This window comes from Crinia signifera, unplaced genomic scaffold, assembly GCF_055691185.1.
Source record: "Crinia signifera unplaced genomic scaffold, ASM5569118v1 HAP2_SCAFFOLD_543, whole genome shotgun sequence".
NCBI lineage: Eukaryota > Metazoa > Chordata > Amphibia > Anura > Myobatrachidae > Crinia > Crinia signifera.
Genome location: NW_028142436.1, coordinates 48,421 through 60,000, shown reverse-complemented (window position 1 = coordinate 60,000; position 11,580 = coordinate 48,421).

The following is an 11,580-nucleotide window of genomic DNA, read 5'->3' as shown; positions in this document are numbered from 1 at the left end:
CGGGGTGGTTTTGTGGAAGTTTTTTTTTCAGGGGGGAAGACGCTTTGTCATGCCCAGGGACACTTCCATAGGCCCGGGCATGAATCCCGGGCTCGAGTGGGTGAGATACTTCCATGTATTTTCAAAGTGCTTTTTTCACCCTTTCTGTGCAATTCCCGGGACGGCCAGCGGGGGGCGCATGTCCCCGGACCCCGGGACGACGTCCCCCTGGCCCGGGCTACCTTCCCCGGGCAGCGCGGGGTGGTTTTGTGGAAGTTTTTTTTTTCAGGGGGGAAGACGCTTTGTCATGCCCAGGGACACTTCCATAGGCCCGGGCATGAATCCCGGGGAAGAGTGGGTGAGATACTTCCATGTATTTTCAAAGTGCTTTTTTCACCCTTTCTGTGCAATTCTCGGGTCGGCCAGCGGGGGGCACATGTCCCCGGACCCCGGGACGACGTCCCCCTGGCCCGGGCTACCTTCCCCGGGCAGCGCGGGGTGGTTTTGTGGAAGTTTATTTTTCAGGGGGGAAGACGCTTCAGCTTGCCCGGGGACACTTCCACAGCCCTGGGCATGAATCCCGGGGAAGAGTGGGTGAACAATTTCAAACTGTTTTCAGTGTTTTTTTCACCGATTAGATGCATTTCTCCGGGTGTCCAGCACGGGGCGCAGTCCCCCGGACCCGGGGGTGACCTCACCCAGGCCCGGGCTACCTCCCCCGGGCAGCGTGGGGGTGAAAATCTGGAACTTGTTTTTCCCGGGGGGAAGACGCTCGGACGTGCCCAGGGACACTTCCACAGCCCTGGGCATGAATCCCGGGGAAGAGTGGGCGAGCTGTTTCAAACTATTTTCAAAGTATTTTTTCACAGTTTGGATGCATTTCCCCGGGCGACCAGCGGGGGGCGCAGTGCCCCGGACCCGGGGGTGACCTCCCCCGGGCCTGGGCTACCTTCCCCGGGCATCGTGGGGAGGAAATATGGAACTTTTTTTTTTCAGGGGGGAAGAAGCTTCAGCTTGCCCGGGGACACTTCCACAGCCCTGGGCATGAATCCCGGGGAAGAGTGGGTGAACGATTTCAAACTATTTTCAAAGTATTTTTATCACCTTTTGGACGCATTTCCCCGGGTGTCCTGCGGGTGGCGCAGTTCCCCGGACCCGGGGGTGACCTCCCCCGGGCCCGGGCTACCTTCCCTGGGTAGCGTGGGGTGGAAATATGGAACTTTTTTTTTCAGGGGGGAAGACGCTTCTTCATGCCCGGGGACACTTCCATAGGCCCGGGCATGAATCCCGGGGAAGAGTGGGTGAGGAATCAAAGTATATTCAAAGTGCTTTTTTCACCCTTTCTGTGCAATTCTCAGGTCGGCCAGCGGGGGGCACATGTCCCCGGACCCCTGGACGACGTCCCCCTGGCCCGGGCTACCTTCCCTGGCCAGCGCGGGGTGGTTTTGTGGAAGTTTTTATTTCAGGGGGGGAAGACGCTTTGTCATGCCCGGGGACACTTCCATAGGCCAGGGCATGAATCCCGGGATCGAGTGGGTGAGGAATTTCAAAGTATTTTCAAAGTATTTTTTTCACCTTTTGGACGCAATTCCCCGGTTGTCCTGCGGGGGACGCCGGTCCCCAGACCCGGGGATGACCTCCCCCGGGCCTGGGCTACCTTCCCTGGGTAGCGGGGGGTGGAAATATGGAAGTTTTTTTTTCAGGGGGGAGGACGCTCGAACGTGCCCAGGGACACTTCCACAGCCCTGGGCATGAATCCCGGGGAAGAGTGGGTGAACGATTTCAAGATATTTTCTAAGTGCTTTTTTCACCTTTTGGATGCAATTCCCCGGGTGTCCTGCGGGTGGCGCAGTGCCCCGGACCCGGGGGTGACCTCCCCCGGGCCTGGGCTACCTTCCCTGGGTAGCGGGGGGTGGAAATATGGAAGTTTTTTTTTCAGGGGGGAGGACGCTCGAACGTGCCCAGGGACACTTCCACAGCCCTGGGCATGAATCCCGGGGAAGAGTGGGTGAACGATTTCAAGATATTTTCTAAGTGCTTTTTTCACCTTTTGGATGCAATTCCCCGGGTGTCCTGCGGGTGGCGCAGTGCCCCGGACCCGGGGGTGACCTCCCCCGGGCCTGGGCTACCTTCCCTGGGTAGCGTGGGGTGGAAATATGGAAGTTTTTTTTTCCCGGGGGGGCAGAAGCTTCAGCCTGCCCAGGGACACTTCCACAGCCCTGGGCATGAATCCCGGGGAAGAGTGGGTGAACGATTTCAAGATATTTTCTAAGTGCTTTTTTCACCTTTTGGATGCAATTCTCCGGGTGTCCTGCGGGGGGCGCAGTGCCCCGGACCCGGGGGTGACCTCCCCCGGGCCCGGGCTACCTTCCCTGGGTAGCGGGGGGTGGAAATATGGAAGTTTTTTTTTTCAGGGGGGCATAAGCTTCATCTTGCCCGGGGACACTTCCACAGCCCTGGGCATGAATCCCGGGGAAGAGTGGGTGAACAGTTTCAAACTGTTTTCAGTGTTTTTTTTCACCTTTTGGATGCATTTCTCCGGGTGTCCAGCACGGGGCGCAGTCCCCCGGACCCGGGGGTGACCTCAACCAGGCCCGGGCTACCTCCCCCGGGCAGCGTGGGGTGAAAATCTGGAACTTGTTTTTCCCGGGGGGGGAAGACGCTCGGACGTGCCCAGGGACACTTCCACAGCCCTGGGCATGAATCCCGGGGAAGAGTGGGCGAACGATTTCAAACTATTTTCAAAGTATTTTTTTCACCTTTTGGACGCAATTCCCCGGTTGTCCTGCGGGGGACGCAGTGCCCCGGACCCGGGGGTGACCTCCCCCGGGCCTGGGCTACCTCCCCCGGGCAGCGTGGGGTGGAAATATGGAAGTTTTTTTTTTCAGGGGGAAAAGACGCTTCTTCATGCCCGGGGACACTTCCATAGGCCCGGGCATGAATCCCGGGGAAGAGTGGGTGAGGAATCAAAGTATTTTCAAAGTGCTTTTTTCACCCTTTCTGTGCAATTCTCGGGTCGGCCAGCGGGGGGCACATGTCCCCGGACCCCGGGACGACGTCCCCCTGGCCCGGGCTACCTTCCCTGGGTAGCGTGGGGTGGAAATATGGAAGTTTTTTTTTTCAGGGGGAAAAGACGCTTCTTCATGCCCGGGGACACTTCCACAGCCCTGGGCATGAATCCTGGGGAAGAGTGGGTGAGAGGAATCAAAGTATTTTCAAAGTGCATTTTTACGGCTTGACTCCATTTCTCAATTCAAAGTGCTTTTTTTCTCACGGCTTGACTCCATTTCTCCGGGTGGCCAGCGGTGCCCCGGACCCAGGGGTGACCTCCCCCAGGCCCGGGCTACCTTCCCTGGGTAGCGTGGGGTGGAAATATGGAAGTTTTTTTTTTCAGGGGGGCAGAAGCTTCGGCTTGCCCGGGGACACTTCCACAGCCCTGGGCATGAATCCCGGGCTTGAGTGGGTGAGGAATTTTGAAGTATTTTCTAAGTGCTTTTTTCACCTTTTGGATGCAATTCTCCGGGTGTCCTGCGGGGGGCGCAGTGCCCCGGACCCGGGGGTGACCTTCCCCGGGCCTGGGCTACCTTCCCTGGGTAGCGGGGGGTGGAAATATGGAAGTTTTTTTTTTCCGGGGGGCAGAAGCTTCAGCCTGCCCAGGGACACTTCCACAGCCCTGGGCATGAATCCCGGGGAAGAGTGGGTGAACGGTTTCAAGATATTTTCTAAGTGCTTTTTTCACCCTTTCTGTGCAATTCTCGGGTCGGCCAGCGGGGGGCACATGTCCCCGGACCCGGGAGTGGCCTCCCCCGGGCCCGGGCTACCTTCCCCGGGCATCGTGGGGTGGAAATATGGAAGTTTTTTTTTTCCGGGGGGAAGACGCTCGGACGTGCCCAGGGACACTTCCACAGCCCTGGGCATGATTCCCGGGGAAGAGTGGGTGAACCATTTCAAACTGTTTTCAGTGTTTTTTTCACCTTTTGGATGCATTTCTCCGGGTGTCCAGCACGGGGCGCAGTCCCCCGGACCCGGGGGTGACCTCCCCCAGGCCCGGGCTACCTCCCCCGGGCAGCGTGGGGTGAAAATCTGGAACTTGTTTTTCCCGGGGGGGGAAGACGCTCGGACGTGCCCAGGGACACTTCCACAGCCCTGGGCATGAATCCCGGGCTCGAGTGGGTGAGGAATTTCAAAGTATTGTCAAAGTATTTTTTGCACCTTTTGGACGCAATTCCCCGGGCGACCAGCGGGGGGCGCAGTTCCCCGGACCCGGGGATGGACTCCCCCGGGCCCGGGCTACCTTCCCCGGGCATCGTGGGGTGGAAATATGGAACTTTTTTTTTTCCGGGGGGAAGACGCTCGGACGTGCCCAGGGACACTTCCACAGCCCTGGGCATGAATCCCGGGGAAGAGTGGGTGAACCATTTCAAACTGTTTTCAGTGTTTTTTTCTCCTTTTGGATGCATTTCTCCGGGTGTCCAGCACGGGGCGCAGTCCCCCGGACCCGGGGGTGACCTCCCCCAGGCCCGGGCTACCTCCCCCGGGCAGCGTGGGGTGAAAATCTGGAACTTGTTTTTCCCGGGGGGGGAAGACGCTCGGACGTGCCCAGGGACACTTCCACAGCCCTGGGCATGAATCCCGGGCTCGAGTGGGTAAGGAATTTCAAAGTATTTTCAAAGTATTTTTTTCACCTTTTGGACGCAATTCCCCGGGCGACCAGCGGGGGGCGCAGTTCCCCGGACCCGGGGGTGGCCTCCCCCGGGCCTGGGCTACCTTCCCCGGGCATCGTGGGGTGGAAATATGGAAGTTTTTTTTCCCGGGGGGAAGACGCTCGGACGTGCCCAGGGACACTTCCACAGCCCCGGGCATGAATCCCGGGGAAGAGTGGGAGAACGATTGAAACTATTTTCAAAGTGTTTTTTTCACCTTTTGCATGCATTTCCCCGGTTGTCCTGCGGGGGGCGCATTGCCCCGGACCCGTGGGTGACCTCCCGCGGGCCCGGGCTACCTTCCCCAGGCATCGTGGGGTGGAAATATGGAACTTTTTTTTTCAGGGGGGGAAGACGCTCGGACGTGCCCAGGGACACTTCCACAGACCCGGGCATGAATCCCGGGGAAGAGTGGGCGAACGATTTCAAACTATTTTCAAAGTATTTTTTGCACCTTTTGGACGCAATTCCCCGGGCGACCAGCGGGGGGCGCAGTTCCCCGGACCCGGGGATGGACTCCCCCGGGCCCGGGCTACCTTCCCCGGGCATCGTGGGGTGGAAATATGGAACTTTTTTTTTTCCGGGGGGAAGACGCTCGGACGTGCCCAGGGACACTTCCACAGCCCTGGGCATGAATCCCGGGGAAGAGTGGGTGAACCATTTCAAACTGTTTTCAGTGTTTTTTTCTCCTTTTGGATGCATTTCTCCGGGTGTCCAGCACGGGGCGCAGTCCCCCGGACCCGGGGGTGACCTCCCCCAGGCCCGGGCTACCTCCCCCGGGCAGCGTGGGGTGAAAATCTGGAACTTGTTTTTCCCGGGGGGGGAAGACGCTCGGACGTGCCCAGGGACACTTCCACAGCCCTGGGCATGAATCCCGGGCTCGAGTGGGTAAGGAATTTCAAAGTATTTTCAAAGTATTTTTTTCACCTTTTGGACGCAATTCCCCGGGCGACCAGCGGGGGGCGCAGTTCCCCGGACCCGGGGGTGGCCTCCCCCGGGCCTGGGCTACCTTCCCCGGGCATCGTGGGGTGGAAATATGGAAGTTTTTTTTCCCGGGGGGAAGACGCTCGGACGTGCCCAGGGACACTTCCACAGCCCCGGGCATGAATCCCGGGGAAGAGTGGGAGAACGATTGAAACTATTTTCAAAGTGTTTTTTTCACCTTTTGCATGCATTTCCCCGGTTGTCCTGCGGGGGGCGCATTGCCCCGGACCCGTGGGTGACCTCCCGCGGGCCCGGGCTACCTTCCCCAGGCATCGTGGGGTGGAAATATGGAACTTTTTTTTTCAGGGGGGGAAGACGCTCGGACGTGCCCAGGGACACTTCCACAGACCCGGGCATGAATCCCGGGGAAGAGTGGGCGAACGATTTCAAACTATTTTCAAAGTATTTTTTGCACCTTTTGGACGCAATTCCCCGGGCGACCAGCGGGGGGCGCAGTTCCCCGGACCCGGGGATGGACTCCCCCGGGCCCGGGCTACCTTCCCCGGGCATCGTGGGGTGGAAATATGGAACTTTTTTTTTTCCGGGGGGAAGACGCTCGGACGTGCCCAGGGACACTTCCACAGCCCTGGGCATGAATCCCGGGGAAGAGTGGGTGAACCATTTCAAACTGTTTTCAGTGTTTTTTTCTCCTTTTGGATGCATTTCTCCGGGTGTCCAGCACGGGGCGCAGTCCCCCGGACCCGGGGGTGACCTCCCCCAGGCCCGGGCTACCTCCCCCGGGCAGCGTGGGGTGAAAATCTGGAACTTGTTTTTCCCGGGGGGGGAAGACGCTCGGACGTGCCCAGGGACACTTCCACAGCCCTGGGCATGAATCCCGGGCTCGAGTGGGTAAGGAATTTCAAAGTATTTTCAAAGTATTTTTTTCACCTTTTGGACGCAATTCCCCGGGCGACCAGCGGGGGGCGCAGTTCCCCGGACCCGGGGGTGGCCTCCCCCGGGCCTGGGCTACCTTCCCCGGGCATCGTGGGGTGGAAATATGGAAGTTTTTTTTCCCGGGGGGAAGACGCTCGGACGTGCCCAGGGACACTTCCACAGCCCTGGGCATGAATCCCGGGGAAGAGTGGGTGAACCATTTCAAACTGTTTTCAGTGTTTTTTTCTCCTTTTGGATGCATTTCTCCGGGTGTCCAGCACGGGGCGCAGTCCCCCGGACCCGGGGGTGACCTCCCCCAGGCCCGGGCTACCTCCCCCGGGCAGCGTGGGGTGAAAATCTGGAACTTGTTTTTCCCGGGGGGGGAAGACGCTCGGACGTGCCCAGGGACACTTCCACAGCCCTGGTCATGAATCCCGGGCTCGAGTGGGTAAGGAATTTCAAAGTATTTTCAAAGTATTTTTTTCACCTTTTGGACGCAATTCCCCGGGCGACCAGCGGGGGGCGCAGTTCCCCGGACCCGGGGGTGGCCTCCCCCGGGCCTGGGCTACCTTCCCCGGGCATCGTGGGGTGGAAATATGGAAGTTTTTTTTCCCGGGGGGAAGACGCTCGGACGTGCCCAGGGACACTTCCACAGCCCCGGGCATGAATCCCGGGGAAGAGTGGGAGAACGATTGAAACTATTTTCAAAGTGTTTTTTTCACCTTTTGCATGCATTTCCCCGGTTGTCCTGCGGGGGGCGCATTGCCCCGGACCCGTGGGTGACCTCCCGCGGGCCCGGGCTACCTTCCCCAGGCATCGTGGGGTGGAAATATGGAACTTTTTTTTTCAGGGGGGGAAGACGCTCGGACGTGCCCAGGGACACTTCCACAGACCCGGGCATGAATCCCGGGGAAGAGTGGGCGAACGATTTCAAACTATTTTCAAAGTATTTTTTGCACCTTTTGGACGCAATTCCCCGGGCGACCAGCGGGGGGCGCAGTTCCCCGGACCCGGGGATGGACTCCCCCGGGCCCGGGCTACCTTCCCCGGGCATCGTGGGGTGGAAATATGGAACTTTTTTTTTTCCGGGGGGAAGACGCTCGGACGTGCCCAGGGACACTTCCACAGCCCTGGGCATGAATCCCGGGGAAGAGTGGGTGAACCATTTCAAACTGTTTTCAGTGTTTTTTTCTCCTTTTGGATGCATTTCTCCGGGTGTCCAGCACGGGGCGCAGTCCCCCGGACCCGGGGGTGACCTCCCCCAGGCCCGGGCTACCTCCCCCGGGCAGCGTGGGGTGAAAATCTGGAACTTGTTTTTCCCGGGGGGGGAAGACGCTCGGACGTGCCCAGGGACACTTCCACAGCCCTGGGCATGAATCCCGGGCTCGAGTGGGTAAGGAATTTCAAAGTATTTTCAAAGTATTTTTTTCACCTTTTGGACGCAATTCCCCGGGCGACCAGCGGGGGGCGCAGTTCCCCGGACCCGGGGGTGGCCTCCCCCGGGCCTGGGCTACCTTCCCCGGGCATCGTGGGGTGGAAATATGGAAGTTTTTTTTCCCGGGGGGAAGACGCTCGGACGTGCCCAGGGACACTTCCACAGCCCCGGGCATGAATCCCGGGGAAGAGTGGGAGAACGATTGAAACTATTTTCAAAGTGTTTTTTTCACCTTTTGCATGCATTTCCCCGGTTGTCCTGCGGGGGGCGCATTGCCCCGGACCCGTGGGTGACCTCCCGCGGGCCCGGGCTACCTTCCCCAGGCATCGTGGGGTGGAAATATGGAACTTTTTTTTTCAGGGGGGGAAGACGCTCGGACGTGCCCAGGGACACTTCCACAGACCCGGGCATGAATCCCGGGGAAGAGTGGGCGAACGATTTCAAACTATTTTCAAAGTATTTTTTGCACCTTTTGGACGCAATTCCCCGGGCGACCAGCGGGGGGCGCAGTTCCCCGGACCCGGGGATGGACTCCCCCGGGCCCGGGCTACCTTCCCCGGGCATCGTGGGGTGGAAATATGGAACTTTTTTTTTTCCGGGGGGAAGACGCTCGGACGTGCCCAGGGACACTTCCACAGCCCTGGGCATGAATCCCGGGGAAGAGTGGGTGAACCATTTCAAACTGTTTTCAGTGTTTTTTTCTCCTTTTGGATGCATTTCTCCGGGTGTCCAGCACGGGGCGCAGTCCCCCGGACCCGGGGGTGACCTCCCCCAGGCCCGGGCTACCTCCCCCGGGCAGCGTGGGGTGAAAATCTGGAACTTGTTTTTCCCGGGGGGGGAAGACGCTCGGACGTGCCCAGGGACACTTCCACAGCCCTGGGCATGAATCCCGGGCTCGAGTGGGTAAGGAATTTCAAAGTATTTTCAAAGTATTTTTTTCACCTTTTGGACGCAATTCCCCGGGCGACCAGCGGGGGGCGCAGTTCCCCGGACCCGGGGGTGGCCTCCCCCGGGCCTGGGCTACCTTCCCCGGGCATCGTGGGGTGGAAATATGGAAGTTTTTTTTCCCGGGGGGAAGACGCTCGGACGTGCCCAGGGACACTTCCACAGACCCGGGCATGAATCCCGGGGAAGAGTGGGCGAACGATTTCAAACTATTTTCAAAGTATTTTTTGCACCTTTTGGACGCAATTCCCCGGGCGACCAGCGGGGGGCGCAGTTCCCCGGACCCGGGGATGGACTCCCCCGGGCCCGGGCTACCTTCCCCGGGCATCGTGGGGTGGAAATATGGAACTTTTTTTTTTCCGGGGGGAAGACGCTCGGACGTGCCCAGGGACACTTCCACAGCCCTGGGCATGAATCCCGGGGAAGAGTGGGTGAACCATTTCAAACTGTTTTCAGTGTTTTTTTCTCCTTTTGGATGCATTTCTCCGGGTGTCCAGCACGGGGCGCAGTCCCCCGGACCCGGGGGTGACCTCCCCCAGGCCCGGGCTACCTCCCCCGGGCAGCGTGGGGTGAAAATCTGGAACTTGTTTTTCCCGGGGGGGGAAGACGCTCGGACGTGCCCAGGGACACTTCCACAGCCCTGGGCATGAATCCCGGGCTCGAGTGGGTAAGGAATTTCAAAGTATTTTCAAAGTATTTTTTTCACCTTTTGGACGCAATTCCCCGGGCGACCAGCGGGGGGCGCAGTTCCCCGGACCCGGGGGTGGCCTCCCCCGGGCCTGGGCTACCTTCCCCGGGCATCGTGGGGTGGAAATATGGAAGTTTTTTTTCCCGGGGGGAAGACGCTCGGACGTGCCCAGGGACACTTCCACAGCCCCGGGCATGAATCCCGGGGAAGAGTGGGAGAACGATTGAAACTATTTTCAAAGTGTTTTTTTCACCTTTTGCATGCATTTCCCCGGTTGTCCTGCGGGGGGCGCATTGCCCCGGACCCGTGGGTGACCTCCCGCGGGCCCGGGCTACCTTCCCCAGGCATCGTGGGGTGGAAATATGGAACTTTTTTTTTCAGGGGGGGAAGACGCTCGGACGTGCCCAGGGACACTTCCACAGACCCGGGCATGAATCCCGGGGAAGAGTGGGCGAACGATTTCAAACTATTTTCAAAGTATTTTTTGCACCTTTTGGACGCAATTCCCCGGGCGACCAGCGGGGGGCGCAGTTCCCCGGACCCGGGGATGGACTCCCCCGGGCCCGGGCTACCTTCCCCGGGCATCGTGGGGTGGAAATATGGAACTTTTTTTTTTCCGGGGGGAAGACGCTCGGACGTGCCCAGGGACACTTCCACAGCCCTGGGCATGAATCCCGGGGAAGAGTGGGTGAACCATTTCAAACTGTTTTCAGTGTTCTTTTCTCCTTTTGGATGCATTTCTCCGGGTGTCCAGCACGGGGCGCAGTCCCCCGGACCCGGGGGTGACCTCCCCCGAGCCCGGGCTACCTTCCCTGGGTAGCGTGGGGTGGAAATATGGAAGTTTTTTTTTTCCCGGGGGGAAGACGCTCGGACGTGCCCAGGGACACTTCCACAGCCCCGGGCATGAATCCCGGGGAAGAGTGGGTGAACCATTTCAAACTGTTTTCAGTGTTTTTTTCACCTTTTGGATGCATTTCTCCGGGTGTCCAGCACGAGGCGCAGTCCCCCGGACCCGGGGGTGACCTCCCCCAGGCCCGGGCTACCTCCCCCGGGCAGCGTGGGGTGAAAATCTGGAACTTGTTTTTCCCGGGGGGGAAGACGCTCGGACGTGCCCAGGGACACTTCCACAGCCCTGGGCATGAATCCCGGGGAAGAGTGGGCGAACAATTTCAAAGTATTTTCAAAGTATTTTTTTCACCTTTTGGACGCAATTCCCCGGGCGACCAGTGGGAGGCGCAGTTCCCCGGACCCGGGGATGGACTCCCCCGGGCTACCTTCCCCGGGCATCGTGGGGTGGAAATATGGAAGTTTTTTTTTCCCGGGGGGAAGACGCTCGAACTTACCCAGGGACACTTCCACAGCCCTGGGCATGAATCCCGGGGAAGAGTGGGAGAACGATTGAAGCTATTTTCAAAGTGTTTTTTCACCTTTTGGACGCTATTCCCCGGTTGTCCTGCGGGGGACGCAGTGCCCCGGACCCGGGGGTGACCTCCCCCGGGCCCGGGCTACCTTCCCTGGGTAGCGTGGGCTGGAAATCTGGAACTTTTTTTCCCCGGGGGGAAGACCTTCGAACGTGCCCAGGGACACTTCCACAGCCCTGGGCATGAATCCTGGGCTCGAGTGGGTGAGGAATTTCAAAGTATTTTCAAAGTGCTTTTTTTCACCTTTCGGATGCAATTCCCCGGTCGACCAGCGGGGGGCGCCGGTCCCCGGACCCGGGGGTGGCCTCCCCCGGGCCCGGGCTACCTTCCCTGGGCAGCGTGGGGTGGAAATCTGGAATTTTTTTTTTCCCGGGGGGTGGACGCTCGGAAGTGCCCAGGGACACTTCCACAGCCCTGGGCATGAATCCCGGGGAAGAGTGGGTGAGAAGTGTCAAAATATTTTCAAAGTGCTTTTTTCACCTTTCAGATGCAATTCCCCGGTCGACCAGCGGGGGGCGCCGGTCCCCGGACCCGGGGTTGAACTCCCCCGGG